Genomic DNA, 9,735 nt, shown 5'->3' with positions numbered 1-9,735 from the left:
CTTTCCCTTTCCCTCACACCAGTAATGTGACTTTAACATCCCCGCCACCCACTCCTCCGCCTCCACCTCGCGCTCGCGCTCGCTGGCTTGAAAGGATGGAAGGGGGAGATGAAAGAGAAGCCCCTGCCACTCTGACTGACAGTGTTTTGAGAGATGGTCTTGAGGGAGGGAGAGAAAAGGAAATGGATCCAGGCTGAGGAGAAGGGGAGGGAAACAACCCAACCTAAACAGGCAGCGCTCGCATGAAAACGCGCCGGGGTGCAGGGATAGCACATAAAGCGGAGGAGGGAATGAAGATAAAACAACCCCCCCTCTCTTGCAGGTCCCACCCAAAGGAAAAGTATATGTTGAGTCATAAAGTAAGAGAGACTGTATGTGCAGCCAAAAAGATGGCGGAAAAGAGGAGTTCAGAGAGCAGAGTTATGTGGGTGTGGTTAATTTTACACAATCCAATCAGCAACTAGGGAAAAGAAGAGGGGGAGGAACACTGTAAAACATTCACATTGGCATTAATCGCGTCTGCCCCGACTGGGCAGCTGATTAAAAATTAACATCGGGCTATATTAGCAGGGAGAAAAATCAGGGTAATGGGGAGAAAGAGCGGCACTGCGTCGTATGACTGGCTTGCAAATGTGAAACCTCTGAAAACATGGGATGCAGAACAGGTACAGACATGTTTTAAAACCCGAGTGCGAAAAGTACCTGGGACAAGGAAAATCTGGAGAGTCTGGGACTTTCAATCTAGATGAAAGACAGTGGAGCGTGGTGTGGGCTTGACAGAGGTTTAGAGAATTATGCATGGAATAGAGAAAATGGATAAAGAGAATTTTCTCCCCATCCTTTGCATAATATAATTAAAAGGTATCGCTCAGATCAAAAACTTCAAACATTTTTTTCTTCCAAGTATGCACCTTCTATGTGTAGTGATAGAGACATAGCGGGTGAGGTAGCAATTGTGAGAAAGCAGTCTGTGATCATGCAAACAGGTATATTTGAATTGTTCCAGATGCATCTGCATAGCTCAAGGAATGCCTGGCTCCCAGATCATGGTCGGTGAGCAAATCATGAGCCAAACTGGCAGATTACTGAGCATCCCTGAAACTCTGTATCTAAGCTCCCTTTAGGTGAAGTTGCAACAGATCTGGACCACATTCAAGTAAAAAGCACCATACTGAAGTTGGACAATGAAAAAAGCTAACAGGAAGAAAATCGATTCTTTGAAATGTGGTGTTGGAGGACAGTTCTACGACTTTTTTTGTGGAGGAGAAAGATATTGCTTTAGTGGTATCATGAGAAGACAACTCACTGGAAAATACATTAATGCCCGTGTAACCTATTTAATTCAAGGAGCAATATTATTATTTTTTTAAAGAATCTGAGAGAGTTCACATCCATGCTAGTGTGATCCCACTTTGTAATGCTTTCATTTATGAACATAACAATGAGCCATCTTGAAAAGACATCTTAATTGAAACAATAATTAAGCATATATGACGACAATCAACATATAACAATTCGGGCCTGTTGTATTTGAGCAGATCCAGGTCTCAGTCTTTCTGACTTCTGTCTAGACAGTCTCTTAAAGATGCATCAACTTGCAGCTTTGCTCTGCACTGAGATGTCTTCTGTTCTTTATGGGAGTTTCTGGTATCCCTAATATATTAATATGCCCTGACCTGGATAGCCCAGGTGAGCTTGATCTCATCAGGGCCGTTTCCACACGGCTTACCTTGTTCTGGAAAACAGCAAAATCTCACGCAAAATTGTGCGAGAAGACGCTGTTATTGCGTCTTCTTGCATGATAACAGCGTCTTCTCGTGCGATTTTGTGCAAGATTTTGCTGTTTTCTGGAACAAGGTAAGCTGTGTGGAAACGGCCCAGATCTCAGAAACTAAGTAGGGTCGGCCTTGGTTAGTAATTGGATAGGAGACTTCCAACAAAGACCAGGGTTGCAGAGGCAGGCAAGGGCAAACCACCTCCGTTAGTCTCTTGCCATGAAAACCCCACCCGGGGTTGCCATAAATCAGCTATGACATAGAAAATATTAATATAGAATATTCGTAGATAGGAGTGCTTTTGAGGTGAGAGTGCTTCTCCCTGCAGCTTCAGGCCCTCCAATCACTCCAGGAAAATTTACATATAACATCCATTTCAAATAGTTCCAACAACAATCAAAATACAGACTAACAACCAATTAATTCAAGCACAATCCTCCCTTCCAGTAATGAGCATCAGAAATTCTCATACCTAAAATATTAATATAAAATATTCGTAGAAGTCAAGCCTTCTCTTGGATTCAGCTGATCAGGCCAAGCTGATCCCTGGTACCGTAGCTTCAAGGCAAGATTAATAAAAGGTGCTCTAGGCAGGGCCGCAATGAAGGCACCTTGGGAACACCAGTTAATGCAAAATGCAGTGGCCCACTTGTTAACTGGAACAAGGTGACCCGAGTAATGCTTACAGAGGTTTTAGAATATCTGCATCAGCTGCCAGTGTGTTTCCAGGTTCACATCAAGATGCTGGTTTTAAAGACCTACCTAGCCTAAGATTGCCTCTTCCATTATCAGTCAGGGAGAATACTCTGTTCCTTGACAGCATGATTTCCTTACCCTCTCCTTTATAAGGGAGTATAGATCTGGAGAGCCACAGCGGTGTAGTGGTTTGTGTCAGACTAGGATCTAGGAGACCCAGGTTTGAATCCCCTCTCCGCCATGGAAGCTTGCTGGGTGACCTTTGGTGAGTTACATCCTCTCAGCCTACCTACCTCACAGGGTTGTTGTGAGGATAACACGGAGGGTGATTAAGACTATTTTGGAAATGCCGATCTCAGTCATATGTAATGAGACAGAATTCAAACGACCCCCAAATGTGCCACTCCCCAGTCAGAGATGGACTCTCACTTTCCTTCCTTGGCAGGTTTCCCAGATCTGTCCCCTCTGCTCCTTCGTCCTGTCCAGTAACTCAACTGACCCACCACCGCTTTGCTTCCTCTCCTCTTCCATGGCCGTCATCACACGGGCTTTTATTTAGCACGAAAATGGCGCAATTTCCCAGCAAACACCCACCTTATTCCAACACTGTAGCGATTTTCTCTCTTCTGCTTTGTGCTTGATAGTCGCGATATTTTGTGCCTCAGTGAGAATGCCTCACATCGATGTATTTCGCCTTGCAACGCCCTATGCCCTCCCTTCAATCCCAGAATCCATTTCTCCCCGCGACTCCCTTTTTTAAAAAATTATGTCCTTATAACGCCATAACGACTTAACACAATGCACATTTTCTGCTGAAGTAAAAATGACTCAATCACCATTGGAGAAATATTTTAACCCAAAACCACACCTCGCTAAAATTGGAAAAACAAAAGGGTCAACCAATGTTCTGACCACTCCATGGGCGGGAAAAAAGAGCAACCTATCAGCATCGTTCTGGGTTGGTCTACGGGAATGTTTATATAATGTCATTCCATTATAGCGGAATTAAACGGCAAAAAAATAAAAAAGGGGGGGAGGAGCTGCTTCTGCTCCATTAGACAGAATGGAACAGAGCGCTTCGGTGTGGACAGCTCATAGCGTGAAGAGCCGTGAGGTGACTCAAAGAAACGTTACTGTGCCGATATCAGGTATGACACTATATGCTGTAAATTTAACGGAACAGATGCCCGTGTGACGACGGCCCATGTCACTTGACCTCTGGCTGGGCCAACAGTGTCTTCACGCTTGTTTGTGTGCTCTCCCTTGCCATGCACCCTGCAGCTCTGTTGTGCCCAGTCATCACTGCTTTTTCTGACTTTGACAGAAGTACTGGACCACTTGATGGCATTTATAATGTTAGAAGATGAACATCTGAATGAGCCTGAGATGGTATAGCTGGTGTTGTTAAGTCCAGACATTGTGTTATTGTTGTGAATTTGGGGTACATTAGGTAGCCTCTGGCCTCAGAGTTCATGTTGTGTCCATACTGGGAAGTGTTTTGTTGTGACAGAGGAGTTGCTTACGGTTGGGAGGGCATCTAAGGAAAAGAAAAAAATTCACCTCACAATGCCTGTGAGAGAACAGTATCATTGTCCAGTGTGGGTTGCGGGTTGTTATGATGCGATAAACTGGTTTGAGCTGGGAGCTGTCTGTGACCACCAGTTGTGTTCTGACATTGTTCTGTTTGGGTTTATCTCGTAGCAAGTATTATTCTGGCTTTGTTGACCTGCTTTCTTTTTCAGAGAGATTTGAGGTCCTGAGGGGAAAAAACTGGAAAAATTGAGGGGGAGGAGATATTTTGAGGCCTTTTTTCCAGTTTTTCTGACGGGGGAATTTGGGGGAGTACCAAAATGAAGTATCTATAAAACAGTTACTGTTTCAGAATCAGTAAAGTGCTTCTTAAGGCAAGGTTTTTTCTATTAGCATGAAAAAGTCTGAGGATTTCTTCAGTTTTTCCAGTGGAAAAAATGGGAATAGTTGGAGAGCACTAAAAAAAGACTCTTACCCTGTAGTCTTACATAATATTTTCAAGATTATTTTGCTTAATCTTTTTGGCACCAATTCATATGCTATAATGTGTTTTATGATGATATAGTTCATAGTTCAATGTTAGAAAGTTCAGCTTAATATCTAAACATGCTGGCAGTCCTATCTATGACTCAGTGAGTTTCTGTCCAAATAATATAATTATCTACTACAGAATGGTTTTTTACCTTCAACTTTTATTTTTTCCTACCACTCAGGGCCAAGCTACACATGACGAATGACACTTGAACGGCAAGTGTATTTCTCCCTGTTCACTTGCCCTCCACTCAATCCAATTGCCGTTCAAGTGTCATTCGTCATGTGTAGCTTGGCCCTCAGATGGCAAAATTTAAAGATACGCATGCTATAGTAGCATAGGGTGTAGCATTATGCCACTCTCTCAAGCATTGGGTGTACTTACAATTTTCTTACAGAAAATGAAGCGATTTACACTTTTAAATTCCATAAATATGCCAGATAGTACAATTTTATATGCTGACCAACTTATGAGTGTTATTCAACCTGTGAAAGAAATATACACTAGATAGGAAAGTAAGAGCTGCATATATTTCAGTTTTTTTCCAAAATTTCTGTTTTTTCCAATGAGCAAGTCCCCCGTCCCTTATGGCTTCAAAACTTTTGGAAATACTACATCTCTAGTTCTTACAGCAACTAGTCAGCTCTTGAAAAGTTCACTCTCAGGACTCATCAGTCACTTAAAAAAATAACTTCAACATATAACTTCAGACACTGATTAACATATCTCAAAGATGTATTTCTTCCAGTATAGAACTTTGGGAAGGGGGGTTAGGGTTTGCTCATCTGAGTTAATAGATTGTGTTGACCTAGAAATGGTCATGGATCCTTAAATTAGCTCTTAACATGATTATTCTACACTTTTGCCACTAGATGCCAGCAAGCAGCAGCCATTTTCAGTTGCAGTGGCAAACACCACAAATTGTGTTGGAGCCTTTAGACTAACAGATTAATTGTGGCATATATTTTTCATAGACGGAGATCACTTCCTCCAACGGCCAAACTGTTGTCCTTGATTTAAAAAAAATGCCATTCATTCAGGCCTTTCCACACAGTTTGCCTGACTTACGACAGAGTTTCTTTGACTATCACACAGATACAGACTGTCTCAGAAACACACTGTTTCATTTAACATGGCAGAATAAATAAATAAATTTCTCTCAGAAACGCACAAACACTTTCAGACGCAGCGGTTCAGAGAGAACTGAGGGGAAGAGAAGTCACTCCGACTATATCACATGCCTCTTTTGGCAGGAAAATGGGCCCCTACGTGACTCGAGAGAAGTGGCCCCTAAAGGAGCATTTTAAAAGCTTTAAAGATTTTTCCAGAGTGGCAGGCCATGATTCTCACATGCCAAGTAACAGCACAAATCTGTTTCTTCTAGTTTTAGCAATGTAAGGAGCACTGACAACAAACCTTAGATGTGCCAAGAATTCTTCAAAATTTGCCATAACAGAACTACTACATCAGATGCTGTTTTGTAACAAGAAAAAAGCAACACCTGTTAAGTCTCAGCCATCTTCATTTATTGTCCTGCATTTTTCATACCGCCAGAGTACTACAGTTTTATGCTAACACAAGTCCTATACGCTGATGCTCAGACTTTATGCTTATGGGACTTAATTCAGTTTAAGGCTGGATAAAGGACTTGGTCCATATAGACAATGGTATCAATAACGCTGCAGTAGGAAAGATGGGCAGGAATTTAAAGCATCTAAAAGTAAATCAGCCTGTGTGCTACGAAGTCTGCTTAATTTTTGTCCTAGTTCCACAAATGAGTCCAGTGCGTAGCCTTGTACCTCCCCCATGCTCAGTTGCTTCCACGTGTGGAAATGCACATTTAACAGTTTAGAGCTGTAGGATTTCATGGGCAGGGATTTAAATCTAACGAACCTCAAAGTGGATTTTCTTCAAAGATGAATCTGGGGTTGGATTTGCCATGTGAGGAAGAGAGATGGGGCAATGTCACCTGTGAGCCCAACACCCTAAGTGCTCACATCAAGGAGGAGAAACTGGATAAAGCTGCCCCTCTTGCTAGTAGGTGGCATGGCTATTCATCCACACAAGTCTCCCAAATTGGGCACTATGTTTTCACAGCTCAGGCATGGTGAATGTTAGGGGTTGGTCTGCTACCAGTCTTGCCTTTCGAGCTGTCTAATGCTTTGAGTGTGTCAATACTGATTTTGACATATTACGAATGGTGCTGTGAATGCAGTGGACTTAAATTGCATACAAAAGCTCTATGTTGATACCATCCCCCCTCTCTGATGAACTGGTAGTTTAAGTGCTTTTCATACATTTTTAGGTAGGGAGTCACTTTTGTATTCTGTAGCAATTTCCCTATCAGATGAAAGCGATGGGGAGGGGAAATGCAACCATGCTGTCACTGAGTCATAAGAGTAGAAGTTTAGTACAGTTGGACAGAAATTACGCTTATACAAGAATCATCGGCCAAAACTGAAGCTAATTTCATGACGATGTACTTCCTGTTCTGAGTATTTTTTGTTCCCTGCCATAATATAAAATAAGAGGATAAAATAGTAGCAATTGCATCATTCAAACAAAAAGTGGCAATATGAATACTGGCATAGTTCCATCTCCAAGCCTTGTAGAGAAGTAGAGAAGGGCGAACTGGCTCCAGGCGTTCCTAGAATCAGGCAAGTGTGCTCCTTTTGATTCTAATTGTTCGGTTCTGGGAAACCAGACAAAGGAAACTGCTGTATCCTCTGAATGTCTGCTGTTTATATTTTGAAGAGCCAGCTGGAATGTTTTAACCAGTGAAGGCAGAAAAAGATGGAGAAAGGTACAGAAGTTGAAGTTTGTGACTCTTAACAGGAAAGCAGCATGTAGCATCCAAGACTCTGGCTGCCCAGAGAATCACTGGCAGAGAGTACATGAAGGTGGCCTAAAGTTTTTTCTTGCAAAGTAGGGTTGAGCTTTATTTCCTGTTTTGCAATGATCACCATGTGATTCAAAGTCATATTCAGCCCTGCTTACTCAGGGCCAGCATCCCTAATGCCCTACTGACAGGTTATGCGCACATCAACAGTTGGTGGGGGTAATTTAGCGCCATTGTTCTCCTCCTTATTCAAACCACAAGATCATGAATACCAGATACTCATTATTTTATTCCCACATAGTGGAAGTTAATTCTTCACACCTCTCCACAAGTTCCTTAAACACCAGAGTGGTATAAAAGCAGCCACTATCGTTACACTATTGGAGCTACTATTAACCCCATGGAAGAAACATACAATGCCTTTATATTTCCCCCCTCAAAACATGCACATGGAATGGGCTAAACACTACTACCCTCTTCTTGGATCAAATCGGCAGCCCCACATAGATGCTTAAAAAAAAAAGGAACACTACATAATCCTAACACAGGTTCACTCAGAAGTTAGGTCCTGTCTTATTCAATGGGGCTTAGAGCCAAGCCACAAGTGACGAATGACACTTGCCTGGCAAGTGAACAGACTCACGTGTATTCCTCCCTGTTCACTTGCCCTCCACTTGCGCTCCACTTGATCTTATTCCCAGGAAATTTTCAGGTGGGAAGCTGTGTTGATCTGCAGTAGAAAAGAAAGATTTGCACCTTAGGGCCAAGCTACAAGTGATGAATGATAATTGAACGGCAAGTGAACAGACTCACGTGTATTCCTCCCTGTTCACTTACGCTCCACTTGATCCATAGAGACCGACTAGATGTCCAGGATATGAGCTTTCAAGAGTCAAAGCTCCCTTTGTCCAAGAAAGGGAGCTTTGATTCTCTAAAGTTCATACTCTGGAAATCTAGTTGGTCTCTAAGAGCCAAGCTACAAGTGACGAATGACTCTTGAACGGCAAGTGAACAGACTCACGTGTATTCCTCCCTGTTCACTTGTGCTCCACTTGCGCTCCACTTGATCACTACGTGGTAGCTTGGTTAAAGCACCAGCAATATTAATTACACTTTTATAAGGCCGGTGCACAACTTCACTTAAACAATATCTGCTCAACTATGTCAAATTCTAGGAGAAAGTTCATTAAAAAACAGAACAAAATACACAGTTCCACTGCCCATGCAAAAGCTGTCCATGGAGGGGGAAGGACCTTCTGGTAAAAACCTCTGTTCTTCACCTCAGCACTTATTTTAATTTTTAAAATTATTTCATACTGAAGCATCTGGCAAGCTGCACATGAGGGGGGTGGAGGAGAGAGGGGAAAAGTAACATTTTTCTTCCAGGAGGATAAAATGGCAGTAAGAGACAGACCACAGAGAGCCAAGCTACAAGTGACGCCTGACACAGGTTGAACACCTGTCAGCTTCCCTCAAGTTTTGATGGGAAATGTAGGCATCCTGGTCTTACAGCTTGGCTCTCCATTTAATTGAAGTTTACACACACCCAGCGGAGGGGAAGGGGGGCGCCCAGTGAGAGCCCAATGTCTGCAATCCCCTCCTGACCACATGTTCTCCCTCCCATAGACTGCCGCTCTGTAAACTTCAATTAAATGGAGAGCCAAGCTGCAAGAACAGGATGCCTACATTTCCCATCAAAACTTGAGGGAAGCTGACAGGTGTTCAACCTGTGTCAGGCATCACTTGTAGCTTGGCTCTCAGGTTCTGCCTTGTCGCTTACCTCCACAGCCTGGGTTTAATTTTTCCCCCACTTGTGGAGTGCAGCCATTTCTCACCTTTTTGCATTAAACACCTGTGTCCACCCTGCTACTCTTCCCCATTTGTTTCTCCCATTCACTTTCTGGCAACCTGGTTTAGAAAGCTGAAGAGCTCAGAAGGAGGAGGAGAGAACAAGAGATGTGACACTGACATCAAAGTTTTACACGTACAAACATCCAAATTAATGGAGAATACGTTATTTCCTATTCAGCTTTGTATTCATATACCAAGTAAAATGGTGCAAATATGGTGTAAACAACAGAACTCAAGTCAACACTACACCAAAAATCAAGATAGAGACAGACAGCATCCATTGTTTTTGCTGTTGTGCATGAATTGCTCTGTCCTGAGCTATTCCTTTGAAGAGGGCTTGCCCCAGCTTTGTGGTGAAGTGAGGGCCAAGCTACAAGTGATGAATGACACTTGAACGGCAAGTGAACAGACTCACGGGTATTCTTCCCTGTTCACTTGCCCTCCACTCGATCACGATCAAGTGGAGGGAAAGTGAACAGGGAGGAATACCCGTGAGTCTGTTCACTTGCCGT

The sequence above is a fragment of the Eublepharis macularius genome, chromosome 16, assembly GCF_028583425.1.
Source record: "Eublepharis macularius isolate TG4126 chromosome 16, MPM_Emac_v1.0, whole genome shotgun sequence".
In the NCBI taxonomy this organism is placed as follows: domain Eukaryota; kingdom Metazoa; phylum Chordata; class Lepidosauria; order Squamata; family Eublepharidae; genus Eublepharis; species Eublepharis macularius.
The sequence above is the reverse complement of the archived record's forward strand: the minus strand, read 5'-3'. Positions refer to the sequence as shown.